General features: G+C 36.1%; 1 protein-coding gene across 8 annotated transcripts in view; it reads left to right on the top strand.

Moving 5' to 3' along the window:
- Positions 1–2,833: 2,833 nt before the first annotated feature.
- Mbd5 (methyl-CpG binding domain protein 5) overlaps positions 2,834–19,365 on the top strand; it is a 159,683-nt gene continuing 143,151 nt past the window's right edge. For 6 of the 8 annotated variants that reach the window (XR_004770640.1, XM_027420470.2, XM_027420469.2 and 3 more), the window contains exons 1-3: positions 2,834–3,034; positions 4,872–5,003; positions 18,265–18,369. The gene's annotated coding sequence lies outside the window, so the exon portion shown is untranslated. The remainder of the gene's footprint in view (positions 3,035–4,871; positions 5,004–18,264; positions 18,370–19,365) is intronic. The other 2 variants (XM_027420466.2, XM_027420467.2) reach the window with 2 other exon arrangements.

The raw sequence follows: 19,365 nt of genomic DNA, 5'->3' as shown, positions 1-19,365 counted from the left end.
ACAGATGATATGTCATAAATATCTTTCCTCCTTTCTCCTTCTTTCTTCTTCTTCCCTTGGAGCTTCTGGAAAAATAACTTCTATTTTGTGTCTTTACCAAGTAAATCTGTACTGTTCATAAACTTCTTTGCTAATTTCTGAAACTCTTTTATGTAAATGTTATATAGTTATTGGAGTACTTTTGTGCCTAATCTTCCCAGACAAACTATGTCTTATAATCTATCACAGTTTCTGACATATAATGCCTTGTTCCTAAGACATTCCCAAAATGTTTCTTGGCTTGACTGAAACAGATAGAAACATGTACTTTTCCAGAATAGTCTTGATTCCTTTGATTTGCACTTGTAATGTCCCCAAAATTTCCTGTATTAAAGGCTCCATTGCCAGTTAGATATTTGAGATGTTACCTGATTTTAAAAGAGCTAATCAATTGAATCCATTTATGTATTCAAAATTTGATTACTATTTCCTCTCCTAAAAAATTTATAGTGACTTATTTTTCCAATATAGTTTGTAACTAGAATGTTACATACTTACTACAAAAACTAAGACAGTAATACTCATGAGAGATGTTTCTGTCAAAGTATGTACAAGCAGGTATATTATTACTGTGATAATAGATATAGGGTAAAAGTCTGGAGAGAATGTATACCAGATACCAAATATTTTCCTCTGACCTAATTTTAAAATTCCTCAGAAAGAAAAAGTATCAACCAAAGTAAACATGAAACATTATTAATAAATGAACCTGGAATCCACCCAAATGATACACAGTGATGAATTGTAATAGACAAATCACAGGGCAATGATTTAAACACAGACTTATTAAAATAGATATGATTTAGTATTATCACTGTTTTGCAATAAAAAGTTAAGAGAAATCATCTTTAAAATGACATGGAAAAGATCAACTGTTTAGCAGTTCTTAGTTTTTCCCTGATGTTTCTTTGTCATTTTTACACTTATTTGGATTATGAAATAATTTATCATTTTTAAGAATGGCAAATCAAGTTGCTTTTTTTAACCTAAGAATTGAATACTTAAGATGTTATTTTGGGGAAGACATGTTTCCTAAAATTCAGATCCCTGCCTTTTGATAGATATAGGGTGATTCATAATAAGAAAAGGGGAGCAGGAGGTCTACAGCTCTAGATACCTGGTCAGATGCACTCTGCCTTTCATGCCTTGACAGCCCTTCTCTTAACTTACAAGCACAAAAGCCATCCTATATGTGTCTGTTTTCAGTGTGGTCAGACTACTGACCTACACAGTATGTACTCATCATTTTCTTCTCATGAAACCAGCCATAACTAAAATTGTTCCTCAGACTTTCAACCTGATCATGTTTACCAAATCCTATGCTTTGTTTTAACTGAAGTATGAAATTAATTCTTGTATGTGTTGTTACACAGGGGTTTGTGTGATATATATATGTGTGTTCACAAAGCTGGATGCTGGTGTGTCCCTGAGTATGGTGGTTAGAAGTCAGCCTCAGGTGTCTTTCTCTAGCCCTCTTCACCATTTTTAAACATTTACTTACTGATTATTTAATGTATATGAGTGCATGTTCCATGGCCCACATGTGAGGTCAGAGGACACCTTATGGGAGTCAGTTCTCTTCTTCCACCATGTGGGTCCCAGGAATTGAAATTAGGTTATAAATCTTGGCAACCAATACATATATCATTGACCCATCTCAATGGCCCCATCATAAATTTTGAGACAGGCTTTCATTAAGCCTGGAACTCACCAATTCAACTAGGTGAGTTTCAAGTTTCTGCCCCTATACCTCCATTTGCTTTATTTACAAACATGCACTTTTAGTGGATGTTGAAGATTAGAACTCAGGTCATCATGCTTGCCAGCATACACATTACTAACTAAACCATCTCCACAGCATATAGCTAAGTGAGAAGACTACTCTGAATGTGCTTAAACTGCCCCATATGCTAGAGACCTAAATGAAATACAGGGAAGGAAAGTGAAAAGCAAAATTATGCAACCATTCTACCTCTTTGCTTGTCTGCCATGAAGTTAGAAACCTTTGCCAAATGTTCCTACCAGTTCACTACAGGTACAAAATCTACAGACAAGACTAGATGAAAACCTTGGAAATGTTATACTAAGTAGTCCTTCCACTCCTAAATTGTTTATGTCAGGTATATTATAGAAATTATGCAAAATTCTATTGCACTAGTGCACTTAGAATATTACCTACTTTAAATGTATGTAATATTTTATCAGTGGACAAGCCATGTGTTATATAGGTTACACTTTTAAATAACACAGGCTGTTGCCAATACATTAGATTGCTGTCTACGAACTTAGAGCAAGTCCCCATTTCTGGAGATAACACCTACACAACTATTGAATATGAAGAAGTTGAGCTGGTGCCTACATAGATCTTTCACTCTAGAATCTTTGTTTTAAGAAGGTACCAAAGTAAAACCATAATACCTAGCCAGCCACAAACCCTTTGATGTACAATGGTATTCTGCCTGAATCATATGCTAGGGCAGTGGTAGCAAAAAAGATTTGACTTAAGATCCACCCATGAAAGGAAACCCATGCCTGACACTGCTTGGAGAATAAGAACTAGTGACTAGATAGCCCAAGGACCTGAAAGAAAACTAAGTAAAACAAGACAAAGAGTCCAGTGATAAAATGAATTCTATAATGATATTCTGCTATATTCATAGATAATTGCCTTATTCAACCATGATTAGAGAAGCTTCCTCCATCAGTGGGAACAAATACAGACATCTAGAGTGAGAAAGACCTTGAAACACTCAGCCCTAAATGGGATGTCTTCATCAAATCCCTCCCCTCAGAGCTCACGGAACACCATGGAAGAGGAGTTGGAAAGAGTGTAAGAGCCAGAGGAGATGGAGGGCACCAAGAAAATAAAGCCCTTTAAGTCAATGTGAGCAAAGCTCATATGAATTCACAGAGACTGAAGCAGCATGTACAGGACCTATGAGGATCTTCACCAGTTTAGTGGTTTTATGGAATTCCTGAGTGAGAGAACAAACAAGTAGGTCTCTAATTCTTGTGCCTTCTGTTGGGCTCTTTTCCTTCTGTTGGTTTGTCTTGTGCAACTTCGATGACATAGTGTTTGTTTTATATTTTACCATTACCTCTTAGAAGATTGGTCTTTTTAATGAGAGAGGCAAAGGGAGTAGTAGATCTGGATGTTAGGTGGGGTAGGAAAGAACTGGGAGGAACAGAGGGAAGGGAAGCTATAATCAGGATATATTATATGAGAAAAGAATATATATATATATATATATATGTATGTATGTATGTATGATAGGTAGGTAGATATAAAGTATGTAATTCATTGGCTTTTTTATATTACACAGTTGAACAATGTTTACCATAGTGTATTTTAAAATATTCTCATCAACCCAAAAAGTATCTGATGGCAATAACAATAAGCAATAAATAATGTTTCATTTGCTTCCAGTTTTCAATCTACCCTCACACCTCAGTTTTGCATCCATTAATCAGTCTTGTATTTACATACCTTTTTCCTTTTTTAATATTTTTTAATTTTATAATTATACCAAAACAATATAGAATCCCATAATGAAATCCAAGGACTTTAGCCTTTATCTTATTAATAGAACCATACCATTTTGATGAGTAGTTTCCTTCACTTAATCTTTTTAATATTCAACAATATTATAGCATATATCCATGGTTGAAGAATGGGTATAATCCATCATGAGGAAGGCAGAAACATATTTCTACTCACTTTATCTGTTTTGTTTAGTTCGGGACTATCGCTTATAGCATAGTGCTACCCATATTCTCGATGGGTCTTTCAAGCTTGGTTAAGCGGTATTATGAAACTTGCTGGTAAATAGATGGAACTTGGAAATACTATATTTAGTAAGGCAACCGAGACTGAGAACATGCATGTTCTCTATCATTTGTTGATCCTAGCTCCAAATCTTCAAAAGTGAGATATAAAGCCAAGAAAGTAGAATACACCATGTTGGAAGGCGCTCTTGAGAGGGAAATAGAATAGTGGGATGCATGTTCTGTGAAGGGGGAATGGAAAAGATGGGGGTGGGGGCTTTAACAGGGAAGGAGAAAGCGCAATAATTCTGAGCAGAGGACAAAGGATATTTGAAAAAGACATAGAGAATCATATTGTTTTATATTTGCCGAGAGAGAGAGAGAGCGAGAGAGAGAGAGAGAGAGAGAGAGAGAGAGAGAGAGAGAGAGCGCACTCATGTGTGTTTAAATGAAGTTATGCCACTTGTGTTGATAATGAGACTCTTTAACAAAATCCCAAATAACAGGCAAGAGAAACCTTATTTCCAGCTGTTGGTAAGGGGAGTTCAAGCAACTCTGAAAACAATAGAAGCTATTGCTATTTCCTTTGTTGTCTCCAAGAAGTTGAAGTCAAGTTCCTGTTGCTGAAGACTATGTGCAGTTTGGATACAGGATTCAGTAGAGTTGAGCTGAATCTAACCTGAAAGCTTAATCCTTCAGAGCTAGTTTTTATAGTGCCAGAAAGTGCTGTGTAAGCACTTTGGGGGGAGGGGGGACACAGACAATTGATAGTTCTGCACAGCTGTGATAACCTCAGACCACAATGACCAGGTGCAACAATGACACATATATCATGGTTGTAACAAGAAGCTGTCCAATTGGATTTAAGATTTGCTCAACAGTAAGGAATCCATGCCTGCTATTGTAAGCCAACACAGTTTTAATTTCCATTCCCTTGAGGGCTAGTGATGTTGAATATTTTTCAAATAGTTATTGGAAATTTGTATTTATTTTGGGAATAAACTGTTCATTTTATTAGCCCATGTACTGAATGTCTAATTTGACTTCTTGATGTTTAATTTTCATAGATTGTGCAATGTAGAAAATAAAAACTTTGCCAAGGATACATCAGAGAAGATATTAACAGTATAGACAACCACCACAACCACCACCAAGACACACAATATAATCTGTCTCTTCATTCTGGTGATTATTTCTTTGTACGTCTTTTCATAAAGTTCATACCTATGCCTAAATCTTCAGAAGTTTCACCTTTGTTATCTGTAGCAGTTTTAAAGGTCGTAGGTCTTACATTAATACTTTTTATGTATTTTGAGTTTGTTTTGTACAGAGCAAAAGAGTTGTAATTTCATTTTTGTACAAGTTTTACAAGTACCATTTGTTGAAGAAATTGTAATCATTAGCTGAAAATTAAATTTATATAACTTTGGGTTTATTTGAGGAAGATCTATTATGTTTCATTCATTTACATGTCTGTTTTTCTTACTGTGGCTTTATAATAGAATGGAAAAATCATGTATTACAATGCCTCTAGCATCGCTTTTATTCCTCTAAGATTGTTGCTATTCAGGAGGGTCTTTTGTGCTTCCATAAAGTAGAATCACTTTTTATAATTCTGTGAAGATGGTCATTGAAATTTTGATAGGGCTTATGTTGAATCAATAGGGTCACTTTTAATATTATCATTTTTCTGTTATTTCTCCAAGTCAATCAGCACATGAAGTCTTTCCATCTTAAGTGTTATAAAATTTTCATTGTATATGTCTTTACCCTCTGTAGCTAGGGTTTTTCCCTAAGTATTGTCTTAACTCTTGTAAAAACTTGGTTTTTCCTAATCCCTTTCTCAGAAAGGTCATTTTGGCATATAGAATGGTTATTGATCTTGATATGTTCATTTTGTTTGTTTCCATTTTGCTCAAAATTTTTTATCATACCTGAGAGTTTTCTGGTGAAATCATTAGGAGCTTTTAAGTATAGGGTTATGTCATGTTCAAATAAGGACACAGACTTTTTTCCCTTCATATGTTCATCCCTTTTCTTTTTTTCTTCTTGTTCTAGATAAGACTTTAAACATTGTATTGAATACTAATGCTGAGAGTAAGCACCTTTGATTTATTTGTGGTTTCAATGGAACTGCTGTCAGGTTCTCCTCATTTAGGATAATGTTTGCTATAGGTTTATAGCATACCCTTTATCACATTGAGATATGTTCCTTCTGTTCAAGGTTTTTCTGGCTTTTAGAGTTGTTATTGAGACACCTAGTGTTATTTTCTTTTTAGGTGAGTTTTTTCCTTATAGCTTTGAATAGTGTTTGTTTTTTAAGTTTGACATCTTGGCTCTAATTTTATGGAAGAGTTCTTTTCTCCTCATGTTATCTAACTGCTTACTATATTTGGATGCCTTTTTCTTCCTCTGGATTTGTGGAGCTTTTTAACTATAATTTCTTTGGTTAAATCCACAGGAAGCAGAGAGAAAACTCAAAGCCTGCTCCTAAGTGACACAGTTCCTCCAACAAAGTCACACTTCCTAATTATTCCCAAAAGGTTATACCAATTAGGAGCCAACTACTCAAATGTATGAGTCAGTGGGGATCATTCTCTTAAACTACCACACATACCTAGCCTTGCCATCTGTAAACTGGGTAGGTTTTCTCATCCTGATGATGCTCCCCACATTGCACTTTCTAAGGTTTCTAGTGTTCTATCTAAGAGTTGTCTTCTCAGTGAGTTAACTGAGTAGGAATCAATGACAGCACTGGGATCTCTGCAGAGAACCTGTCTTCATGCTTTTAAATGCCCCTAAGTATTAACCTGTCCTGCAAGACTGACCACACACACAGACACAGACACAGACACAGACACACACACACACACACACACACACACACACACACACACAGAGAGAGAGAGAGAGAGAGAGAGAGAGAGAGAGAGAGAGAGAGAGAGGCGATTTCCAAGAATACCTCTGGGGTTTTAGAGACTGGGGACTCAAAAGGCAGAGAGATGGCTCCAAAGATTAAACCACCTGTTGACCTCAGGCTCAAAGCCATCAAACTCCAGGCTTATTCTCCATAGATGAGATATGTCATCTGAGAATGGGCTGCACCGCATTGCCTGAACTAAGCCTCTTGCTGCCTGCATCTTATGACTTGTCAACATTTGGTTCCCCTACTTTCCACAGATATCTCCCATAGCTAGCTCTCACAAAGAAGCTATGGCAGATTAAATGCAAGCTCCTTGACCACGGCTTATCCTTGTTCTTAAGTTTCTGTGGAATTCAGTTTCAAGTAAAAGATTATTTCTTTGTTTTTTTGTTTTGTTTTGTTTTGGTATTTGGTGTTTCAAGACAGGATTTCTCTGTGTAGCTTTGGAGCCTATCCTGGCACTTGCTCTGGAGACCAGGCTGGCCTCAAATTCACAGAGATTCACCTGTCTCTGCCTCCTGAGTGCTGGGATTAAAGGCATGCACCATCAACGCCCAGCAAAAGATTCTTTCTTAAGATCACACCCAACACCTGTCTGAGACACAGACTGACAAAATGGGAGTCCTCTACACTGCTAACCCATCTGCCAAAGGAATTACTACCTCAACAAAATGCATGACTGGTTTTGAGGCTTACTGAGGACTGTGGACTTCTCCTGCTGGCCAGCTGGATTACCTCTGGGGACACAGTCTTCTGCATCCCCTTCCCATACTGCTGGAACTGTGTTCCCAGCTTGGCTTCCTTTCCATGTGTTGTCAATTTCTCACCACTTTTCAGGTATCCTATGACTGCCTTTATGAACTTATAAAGTTACTATTGTCTGTCTCTTTTTGAAAAGCAATCTTTTTTTTATCTTATTCTAACTCTTCTCCTTCACCTGGTTTACACAGAGGCATCTTCTAGTCCACCTCCTTCCAGGTAGTAATGTAGATTACTAAGACAAACTTCAGGGTGTCCGTGAGATGTGAAAGCTCTAATCAGTTGTTTAGTCCATGATTCATAACTGAATATCCATAATTTAAACAGACTATTGTGTTCTGGTAGAACTGTGTAGACCCTTCATGTTTTCTTTGTTTCTGGGGTGCCATCTGCTAAGTAGCCTTTGCCACATGCTTCTGCTGCCATGATATCCTGCTTCGATTGGGAACCAAAGCAGTGAATTCACCTTACCATCAACTGAAACACCTATAACTCAAGCCAAAATGAATCCTTCCTTCTTTAAATGTTACTGTCAGGTACATGTGAGTTTGAGGAAATTCGGGTTAACATGTAGATGTGTGGGATAGCATATAGTAGCTCCTCTGATTTACTCTTTAATTCATTTAGCAACCTGGCTGAACTATTTGAATCCAATCTGCTTCATTAACTTTGTAATGCTTTGATGCTACCTTGTAGGGATCAAAACCTTACTCCTATGTAATAGACTCTAGAGCAGTAACAGTTTGACTGCCTCCTCTTATGCTTTGATTGATTGCATCCATCTGATGTGTGCTGTTAATTGCTGAGGCATGTTCTATTGTTTTCAATACTCCTCCCAGCATAAATTTTGTACCACTTCTCTCCTATCAAAGCTTAGCACTTTTGCTATATTTTTTTTCAGGCCACGTTTGAAGTTTATCTCACCTGAGAACAACCATTCTTATATGTCTCTTTCCTTGATTGTTTCCAGTAAATACTTGTATTTTCCTCATATTACTTTTCTGTTTTGTTCAAAAATTGGCATCCATTCACTCCCTGCTGTTCACTGATACAGCTTACCATTTACTTTTTTTCTGTCCCAAAGATAGAAGAGTCCTATTTGCTTACCGTAAACTGGCATTTCCTCAAGGCCACCCTGTGACTTTTGCCTTTCTATACTCTTCTCTAGCTAAAGTCAGTTCTTTGGCAGTAGAGCTTGGCATTTTGTCTTTAAAGCCTTCCTTGTTCCCTAGGCAAAGTTTCAGAGCCAGTACTCCAATGCTAAGGACAGTAAGAGCAACTCCAATAATAAGTAGCCTTTAATTTTCTTGGTTAGTCTCTTTGAGCATAGAACCTGTGCCCCATGAGTTAGCTAGGATGACTTGAATCCCAGTGTTCACTTCTTTTCTCCACGTTAGGGCTCAATGCAAGAAGAGAGCTGCTTCTTCTCACCTATACTTGCCTAGAATTTATCCTCTAAACCACGTGGCTGGATCATAAGAAACACATATAGTTTTCCTCCTCCCTGGAAAAAAATAATATTATAATATATATTATATTACCATTATTAATGTGCCAGAGCCCTTGGTTTAAAGATGGAGCTCAAGAATAAATCCTGAATTTCTGCTCATGTTCACATATATTGGAGCCTGTCTTGTTAAACCGAGTGTGCAATAGGAGGTAGGAGCTCTAAGTGCCACTGACTCATTGTTCTTTCTAAGAGCTAGCAAATTCTGCTGGATAAATTCTTCTCCAATTGGTCTGTGTCTTTGAGATAAATTTTTTTTTAAGTTTTTTATTTAATTTTTATTATGTATACAGTGTTCTGCCTGCATGCCAGAAGAGGGCACCAGATCTCATACAGATGATTGTGAGCCACCGTGTGATTGCTGGGAATTGAACTCAGGACCTCTAAAAGAGCAGTCAGTGCTCTTAAACTCTGAGCCATCTCTCCAGCCCATCTTTGGAATAATTTATATGGATTTTTTGTTGTGTCTTCATAGGTTTTACAGTTGTCATTATTAAACCAGGTAAATACCTCCTCATGCCTCATCTTTCCCATAAGAGATAATGAGCTTTTAATTCTTTGGTAGCATCTCATCTGCCTCTCTGTCCTTCTCAGGATATGTATTACTGTGTGATTTATAACTTATCAATTTATATATTAAGGCACTAGAAATCAACATCAAGCCATAAATCATTTTGTATAGCATAGTATCATTTTGAATGGCATAGTATCATTTTGTATACTATGCCATTCTCAATTCTTCAATATTTATATTTAGTTTTCTGCCTTCCACTTTGGGGAAATGATTCTGTTATCAAAGCAGTCAAATCAGAAGGGGATAAATATTAGAAATAGTAATTTGTAACATCATAGCCAGATATTGGAAGAAATGAGGAAAACAAAGGGTTCGTTCAGTTTAAGAACAATGAACTCAAAGGCAGTGAGCACTGCTGAAGTTTGTGGCCCTCATTCTTAAATAAGTGTAAAGAGAATGGTAATTGATGACAAAGCAGTGGTTCTCAGACTGTAGGCTACAACCCTTCTCACAGGGGTCACCTGAAGACCATCCTGCACATCATATATTTATACTACAATTCATAACAGTAGCAAAATTACAGTTATGAAGTACCAACAAAATAATTTTTTGATTGGGGGTGTCACCACAACATGAGAAACTAAAGGATCTCATCATTAGGAAGTGAGAACCACAGCCATAGAGACATTTTAAAATTACTGAAAATTTTCATAAGGAGTCTCAAAGTAAGCTTTCATGAACATTACAAGGCAGGAAGTCGGGTTCTTAGCCAAACCAAGAAACTGCATAAGATTTTGCAAATTGAACAGGTGTCCACTTGACACTTTCAATACTTTCAGTGATGTCCTCTTTCTTTGGGACTTCAGAGTAGCCTGAGTTTCCTGTCATGTATCTTATACTTAGCTTAGAAGACTAAGAAAACTGAAAGTTAGGGTCCAAGCTTGTATTTCATCAGTTAACTTCATCAATTAGCCTAAATTTCTTAAGTCTACCTCATTTCTGAGTCTATGCATATAATTTTCAAATATGACTTTCTAATCAAAGCCTTGACAGTGCAATCATTTCCCAAACCCCCACCATTTGACTTAAAGAAAATTTTTAAAAAGTCACACAAATTCACTATAAAACAATAGTTGATCATTTAACAAATAAGAAAGTAAGAGATTTTTAAATAGATACACATCTGTATACTGAATAAGGAAATGGGCATTCTAATATTGAGAAGCTAGGGTTTTTTTTTTTTTTAAGTACATATGGTCTACACAATAGGACTTCCTGATCATACAGAAATGTACAGAAGTGTGCCTCCATAACAGTACTTGCTTTATTTTTATCTAAAGGATGTCCAAATAAGAAAGAGGTCAGATTGTCCCCATTCACAGCTACCATGATTTTATATGCAGAAAAATGTAAAGATGTACCCTAAAACTCTTGAAATTAATAAATTCAGTAATGTTTCGGGATACAAAGTAAACATTTTTTAAATATTTTCAGCTTTTTATTTAAAAATTCTATTTTTCAGTTTACATACCACCCCAGTTCCTCCTCCCTCCCTTTCTCCTGCCCCTCCACTTCCTGATTTTTCAGCTTACACACTGATTTCCATGCAAGTTTGCACTTGTATCTGCAGTGAATAAGAATCCCTTCTCCCCACATTCTCACCCACATATGCTCTCCATTGTTTCCATGATCTTGGTCATTCTTAGATAAGATAAAATCTCCACATAGTTTTAATTTGCATTTCCCTGATGGCTGAGTATGTTGAACATTTTAAGTGTTTTGAGCCATTTTTGTTTCATCTTTTTAGAACTCTATTTAGTTCTGTTCCCAATTTTTAATTGCATTGTTTTCTTGATGCTCATTTTTTTTTAGTTCTTTATCTAATCTAGCTACTAACCTTCTGTCAGATGCATAATTTATAGACACTTCCCTATTCTGGTGGCTGCTGCTTTGCTCAAATGGTGGTGCTGTTTGCCGTACAGAAACTTTTTAGCTTCATGAGGCTCCATTTATTAATTGTTGGTCTTAATGTCTGTGCTATCAGTGTCTTGATGAGAAAATTTTTCAGGTGCTAATGAGGGTAAGCCTATCTCTTTCTCTTCTATAGGATTCATGGTATCTGATCTTTTGCTGGGGTACTTGATGCATTTGGAGTTGAGTTTTGTGCAAGCTGGATCTATTTTCACTTATCTACATGCATTTATCCAATTTGACCATCACATTTGTTGAAGATGGTTTTTTTCTCCACTGTGTGTTTTCAGATTTTGTGTCAAAGATCAGGTGGTCTTAGATGTGTGTACTTATGTCTGGGTCTTCAGTTTAATTCCATTCATCATTTTATTTGTTTTTCTGCCAATACCATACTGTTTTTATTATCATGGTTCTGTAATACAATTTGAAATCTGAAATTATCCTTGTTTGTTTGGATGTTTTGGTGGTGGTGTGGTGGTGGTGGTTTTTGGTTTCTGTGTGTGAGAGAAAGAGAGAGAGTTTCCATATGAACTTGAAGATTATATTGAAATTTTGATGTATACAGGAGGGCTCCTGGTTGTTACTTCTTAGTTTTGTAAGCTACTACTTTGCTCAAAGTATTTATCAGCTGTAGCTTCCTAGTGGAGTTTTTTACATAGTGGTCTATGTAAAATTATGTCATTTTTAAATAAAGATACTTTGACTTCTTCCTTTCCTATTTGTATTCCTTTGATCTCATTCAGTTGTCTTATTGTTATAGCTAAGCTCTCAAGTACTATATTGAATAAGTATGGAGAGAGAATGAACATCCATGTCTTATTCATGGTCTTACTGGAATTGCTTTTAATATACAAATGTATGACAGATATTTGTGTACTAGTTAAATGTTTCATTATTGTAACAAAAATATCATAAAAAGCAATTTAAAAGAGAAAGGGTTCATTTTGGTTCACTGTTTGATTGTACCATCCATCTGGTTAGGAAGTTCTGACTATAGGGGCTATCATGTCCTATCCAGAGGGAGAAACCAGAGACTGATAGCTGATGATCTGCTAGTTTCCTTCTTCATAAACAGTTCAGGTCCAGGCTTCGATAATGGTTCCACTCGCTGTTAGGGTGGATCTTTTCATTTCAATTAAACTAAGCAAGATAATTTATCACAGGCCTGACCAGAGGCTTACATGGCCATAAAAATCCTTTACAAGAACACACAAAGACTTGTCTCCCAGATTAATATTGATCCTGTCAGTTCAATTGAGAATCATTAGCTGTCAGGATATATAAAAACTACATTTTCTTTTTTGAAATTTTACAATAATAATTCAGCATGTATGTTTGTATGTACAGGATGGAAATAAACTTGTCTTGATAATTTCTTACTATACAGTCATGTTGTCTGTCCTTTCATGTCCTCTATTTGCTGCTAACTTAATGGCCATTTACAAATCTTCCCTAAAAGGCAGGTGGATCTCTGGGAGTTTAAGGCCAGACAGGTCTACAAAGAAAATTCCCCCTAAGTAATGTACTGTGAGGTCTTTTTTTAATAATGTATTTATTTGTGTGAGTATATGTCATGTGTGTCTGGGTTTGAGGAGGCAAGAAGAGGATGTTGGATCCATTAGAACTGGAGTTACAGACAGTTATGAGTTGCCAGACATAAGCGCTGGGAACTAAACAGAGGTCCTCTGGAAGAGTAGCAGGTGCTCTTAACCACTAAGCCATCTCTCCAGGCCCCCAAATAAGAAATGATACAATAGACCTAAAGAGTGACTTAACTTTTAAGTTATAATTATACCTAACTTTTTGCAGGTAGGAAAACCATAATATTTTTTTCATATCAATGTATTAATAGAAAATAGTTCTGTAATCAAAATTTAGAAAAAATTCCTACAGTATGTGTGGCATTTCTCTGAAAGTATACTATTTCATCCAAAACCATTTAACATTATGATTATTAAAAATTACTATGTTGAGTCATGTGAATACGTTCCTGAAAATCATTTCTGTGTCACTTGTGTTGACCCACAATTGTACAAGCCTGAGAAGTCAGACCCTTTTGGTCCCTATTCATTTGTTTATCAGTTTCTCGAACTGCTCTTCACCATATCTCTAATACATCAATCAATCAGTCACACTATCTTGAAATTCCTCTAATTGTGTATTTTTAATTACTTCTTTTATTTTTGTAATTGTGATATAACATTATTTTCCCTTTCCTTTCCTCCCTCCAAACCCTCCTGTATAACCATCCTTGCTTCATTTCAAATCCGTACCCCATTTTTCTCATTAATTATTGAGAAATATTTTAAGTGTCTTTGGTATTTTTTACCTAAATGCTGTTTCAGATTTTGTTGGTGTCATTTGCCTGTTTGAGGCTGTTTCTTCATGAACTTCTCTGTATAAGACAACAGTTTTCTTTTTTTTTTCTGCAGATTTTTTAATTTGAATTAGAAACAAGATGCTCCCAAAGTCCACACCTATGCTAGGGATAAGTACTGAACTACTACAGGATGTCCGGTAGATTTCTGAGGTTTCCTCACTGAAACCCGTGTTCCTGGGGTATGGATCAGTCCCATGCTGGTATCCCAGCTATAAGTTTGGGGACCAAGAGCTCACCGATGTTCAGGTCAGGTGTTTCTGTGGGTTTCACCAGCCTGGTCTGGACCCCTTTGCTCTTCACTTGTCCTTCTCTGCAATTGGATTCCAGTTCAGTTCAGTGATTAGTTGTGGGTGTCTGCTTCTACTTCCACCAGCGGCTGGATGAAGGCTATAGGATGGCATATAAGTCAGTCATCAATCTCATTATTGATGAGGAAGGGCATTTAAGGTAGCCTCTCCTCTGTTGCTTGGATTGTTAGCTGGTGTCATCTTTGTAGATCTCCAGACATTTCCCTAGTGCCTGATTTCTCTGTAAACCTAAAATGTCTCCCTCTATTATGGTATCTCCATTCTTGTTTTTTCCTATTCTTCTCCTGACTCAACCTTTCTGCTCCCTCATGTCCTCCGCACCCATCCTCTTCTCCCCTTATCATTCTCCTAGCTCCCTCCCCCACTTCCCTTTCTCCCAATTTGCTCAGGAGATCTTGACCCTCTCCCCTTCTCCAGGAGACCATGTATGTCTCTCTTAGGGTCCTCCTTGTTTATTAGCTTCTTTGGCAGTGTGGATTGTAGGCTGGTAATCCTTTACGCTGTATCTAAAATCCGCATATGAGTGAGTACATAGAATGTTAGTCTTTTTGTGATTCAGTTACCTCGTTCAGAATGGTTTCCTCAAGTTCCATCCATTTTCCTGCAAATTTCAAGATTCCATTGTTTTTTTTTTCTGCTGAGTAGTACTCCATTGTGTAAATGTACCACATTTTCTCTATCCAATCTTCAATTGAGGGGCATCTAGGCTGCTTCCAGTTTCTGGCTATTACAAATAGCTATGAACATCGTTGAACAGGTGTCCTTGTTGTATGAATGTGCTTCTTTTGGGGATATGCCTAAGAGTGGAATTGCTGGATCTTGTGGTAGACTCATTCCCATTTTCTTGAGGAGTCGCCATACTGATTTCCACAGTGGCTGTACAACTTGGAACTCCTACCAGCAGTGGAGAAGTGTTCCCCTTTCTCCACATCCTCTCCAGCATAAACTATTATTGGTGTTTTTGATTTTAGCCATTCTGACAGGAGTAAGATGGTATCTCAGAGTTGTTTTGATTTGCATTTCCCTGATGGCTAAGGATGTTGAACACTTTCTTATGTGTCTTTCAGCCATTTTAAATCCCTCTATTGAGAATTGTCTATTTAGTTCTGTACCCCACTTTTTAATTGGATAAGACTACAGTTTTCTTAAATGTCAGTTTCATCTTGGAGTTTTCCCTACGTTCTTTAGTAGGACTTAGCTTACTTTCCTTAACTAATTATATAATTATACAAATTTGGTTTTGAACTGATACTATGTTTTGGCCAGTGATTATCATTTGTACTGTCACTTGTTTATAGGAGATTGTCATCTTGTTCCATTGTTTTCCTTCTTTTAAAATTGTTTTAACTTGTCATAGCTTTTTATTGAGTATTTTTTCTTTTTTATTGATTTTTTATTATACAATTCATAATTGTGTTTATAATGGTCGTGGATGAAACCAAAAATCAATCTCCTAACTTCCTTAACAGATTGTCTGATCTTTCTGTGGTCTTTTATGGTGTTGGAGACAGATAATTATGGTTATACTTTTCCTTAGTTATGATAAAAGGTAAGTAATATATAAAATTTTAGAGTCACAATGATAGGATAGATAGAATATATTTTTAAATTTGCCAAATGTTAATGGACTAAATATTGTTAATGATAGTTCTTGCTGGGTAACAGTTTTGTTATATATAATTTTTACTATGTAAAGTTAAAACCTTCCTTTTTGTTTAGACAGAAAAGAGGAGGTGATGAGGGATGCCCTTCTGTATGCTGTGAATATGTTTCTCTTATTAGTTGGTGAATAAAGCTGTTTTGGCCAATGGACAGGCAGGATGTAGCCAGGAAGGAAGTATAGGTAGGGTTACCAGACTAAGAGAAGGCTGGGAAGAAATGGAGATTTGAGAAGCACCGCCTAAGCTTTATGTTCAGTGGGTAAAGAAGCTAATGTGTTGTTGCCAGGTATATCACCTAAAGTGCCTTCAAACATCATTTGTGCATTCTTAAAACTTTTATACAAAGTATGTCTTCACAATTAGTACCTAACAGGGCCAGACTTTTACTGAGGTACTTTGATTTTGATAGAATTTTGTTATTAACTGTTAAAAGGTACAGTTTCCTATGTGAAAAATTTAGGCTTATGATACCCCCAAAAAAAAAAAATACACTAATGCCAGCTATTGTCTACATACTCCTTTAAGTGAAATGAACCAAATATTTTTATACTTATTTAAGTTGATCTTATAAATATTTTAATACCTATAAAAACAACCTTCCCTACACACACAAGTGGGTAGATTGCTTAGCCCAAATATTATGATAGCTTGACTTAAAGGATATAGTGGTATTCAAATAGTTTTAGTTTTAATTTGAGGCTCACATTACTTAGGCTCTGAATTGGCTCCAGTGTCAGCTCCACACTTAGTAGCCTTAACAGCTTTGAGTATCTCTAGGTTAGATTTGGTTCCATCCTATCTCTGGACCTATTAACTGTGACCAGAGAGAGAATAGAACCCACCTTAGCAGCTGGGTATAAAGAAATTATCTGTCTACAATGTAAGTAGTGGGGAAGAATGCTGTAAAGCAAACAACAGATGGCAACACCAACAGGTATGATCATCTTTACCTTACCGGTGAGAAATGGGTACGGATGATCCACACAAGCCTAGGTTTTCTGAGTACAATTTCTGTTCTAGATTGAGGTTCAGGTAGTAGTAATGTCAAGGACTGAGGTGAGGACTACTTGAGATGTTGATTGAAGTGTAATATGTATGGCATAATATGCTCTGGGAAGAGATGATTAAAGCCTATGACATAGCATCAATTATTGTACCTGATACTTATTAAGTTGGTCTTTATAATTCTGTCAGGCAGGATTGCTATTATTCACATTTAGACATTTGTAATCTGAAACCATGAGAATGTAAGTGACTCTCTCATGGCCATATAATAAGTAAATGATGGTATTTCCTACTGTTTATCTGTAAGATATCACTTGGAAGCAGGCATCCAAAGTTCTTACAGTTTGTGTTTGAGAATGATTTTCATTCAGTTCCGCTTTCTAAATATCTGCCTCTTTTTCTCCATCTCCTTCCCTGCCTTTTGCTTCCATGCTGTTTCACCATGCAATGATGGGCCTTGTTTATAACCAGACCACAAACCATTCAGATGTGTGGCTCTGTGTGATTACTGTGTGTAAGCGTGTGTGCACATGCCAGAATACTTCATTTCTATTCTCATCACTTTACTTCCTTTTCTATTTTAATATGTATTTGCCTTATTTTCCCTTAAGTAAGGTTTTATGACTTAGAATTATACAAACCAAACTTATTTTATACCATCTTGTCTAGGATGCTGTATTCTCATGATAAATTCAACTTCCTAACATCTATATAAGGACACATTGTGACGGTTAAATAACATGTTACAAACTATTAAAGCTTTATAACATACATTTCATGTATTCCATGTGATGAATTGCAATTTAGTTATTATTCTGTCTTGGATATTCTATTTGCTATAACTTACAAGTTCTGGAGCGTTTTTGTTGTTTGTGGTAGTGGTGGTGGTGGCGATGATGATGATGATGTCTGGACTTAAACACTCTTTTTAAATGGGCTCGAATAGAAAGCTGGCTACTGAGGATCAAATCCCAGTACCCAGTGACCACATTTCAAGGCATGGTGTTGCTGGATACTTTGTGCTATGACTGAAAACTCAGAAGGCACATTACAACTGAATTGGATCTCAGTTATTTATATAGTACCTGAATAAAATAAATACATAATAAATATTGCTGACAAGTATTTAAGTGTGGAAGCATCAAAGGATGGGGAAAGGATGTAGCACACTACCTGGCAGATAGTAGTCACAAAAATCATACTACTATTCTTATCAACAATTTGACAGTTTTTAGGTATATCTCCTTAAAGTATATAAAATAAATATGAAAACAGTGACGTGTTCTCCAGTGGTTAATCTAATTGTTTTAAAGAACAAGGATAGAAATCCTTTTGTTCTTTGCCAAAGGCTCTTTGATGTTGCTTACAGACTATGAGATGGGTTTGGGTCCCTGGTCCTAATACAGGATGTGCCCATGTTCTTCTTTAACAGAGAGAAGCAGCACTCCCTCGCTGAGCACAGTGCCCCTGGACAGTTACCACCATTGCTCTGCTGGAGCTCACGCTTGCTATGTTTGTCCCAGTTTCTCTGCAGAAGGTAGGAAACGGTGTGTGGGCTCCATAGGTTCTTTATACAGCTATGGTTCTCTTGTCTTCATTAAACATGAAAGTATCTGGTATCTGTAGTTTGAAATGCTAGTGCCTTCAAATAGTTAGAAAGTGTATAAACCTGTCATCTTTAAGGAATATATCTATTATAAATTAGTTAACACTCACTATAAAGTTAGTAATGCAGAAAAGTGTAGTGGTGCTGGAACCTTGAGATACAACACTTGGTGTTTTCTGACATTCCTTTCTGAGTTGATCGATGATGCGATCATGAAGAGGACTACAAACTGTAGGCTGTAAATGCTCTGTGACTGCCCTGCTTCTTTCACTTAGCAGTTTATTGCAACATTTTTTATATCAGCAATTATCATTCACATTACTATTTTTAAGCACCATGAGATATTTCAGTTTAATAGTAAGACTCCAAAATATGAAACTTCTTTCTTATAATTGCATTTGAAATGTTTCCGTTTTTCTCTGATATACATGACTTTTATATACATCTTGTAAATATATTTGTACTAATCTCTGATGATTTAAAATGACTTCTAAAAGTATATACTCTTTGTTCTTAAGCACAGACTCCTAATTTTAGATATACCTATAAACAGAAACACAGCTATGCTTCAAATCCCACTAAATGCTTTTGAAATGCTATCTTATCATGTATTCTATGAAATCATATTGGTTCATCAAAGGTAAATAAGTCTACCAATTTACATCTCACCAATATTTTATATGAGTACCTCTTTCTCTGTAATTCTTCTAATTTTGTATTAGCTGTTTTTGTTACTTAATGAAACTATAACATTTTAATTTTTATATTACCTATGAGATGAGCATTAATTTTTATTTGAATTTTTTATTCTTTTATAAATGTCACATACTTCCCCATGCTGACACTTTGAATAGGAATCAAGAAACATATTAAAAAATATTAAATCGATAATGAAAGTAGTGGCTCACACTTGCAATCCCAAAACTT

Source organism: Cricetulus griseus, chromosome 6, assembly GCF_003668045.3.
Source record: "Cricetulus griseus strain 17A/GY chromosome 6, alternate assembly CriGri-PICRH-1.0, whole genome shotgun sequence".
NCBI lineage: Eukaryota > Metazoa > Chordata > Mammalia > Rodentia > Cricetidae > Cricetulus > Cricetulus griseus.
The sequence above is the reverse complement of the archived record's forward strand: the minus strand, read 5'-3'. Positions and strand labels throughout refer to the sequence as shown.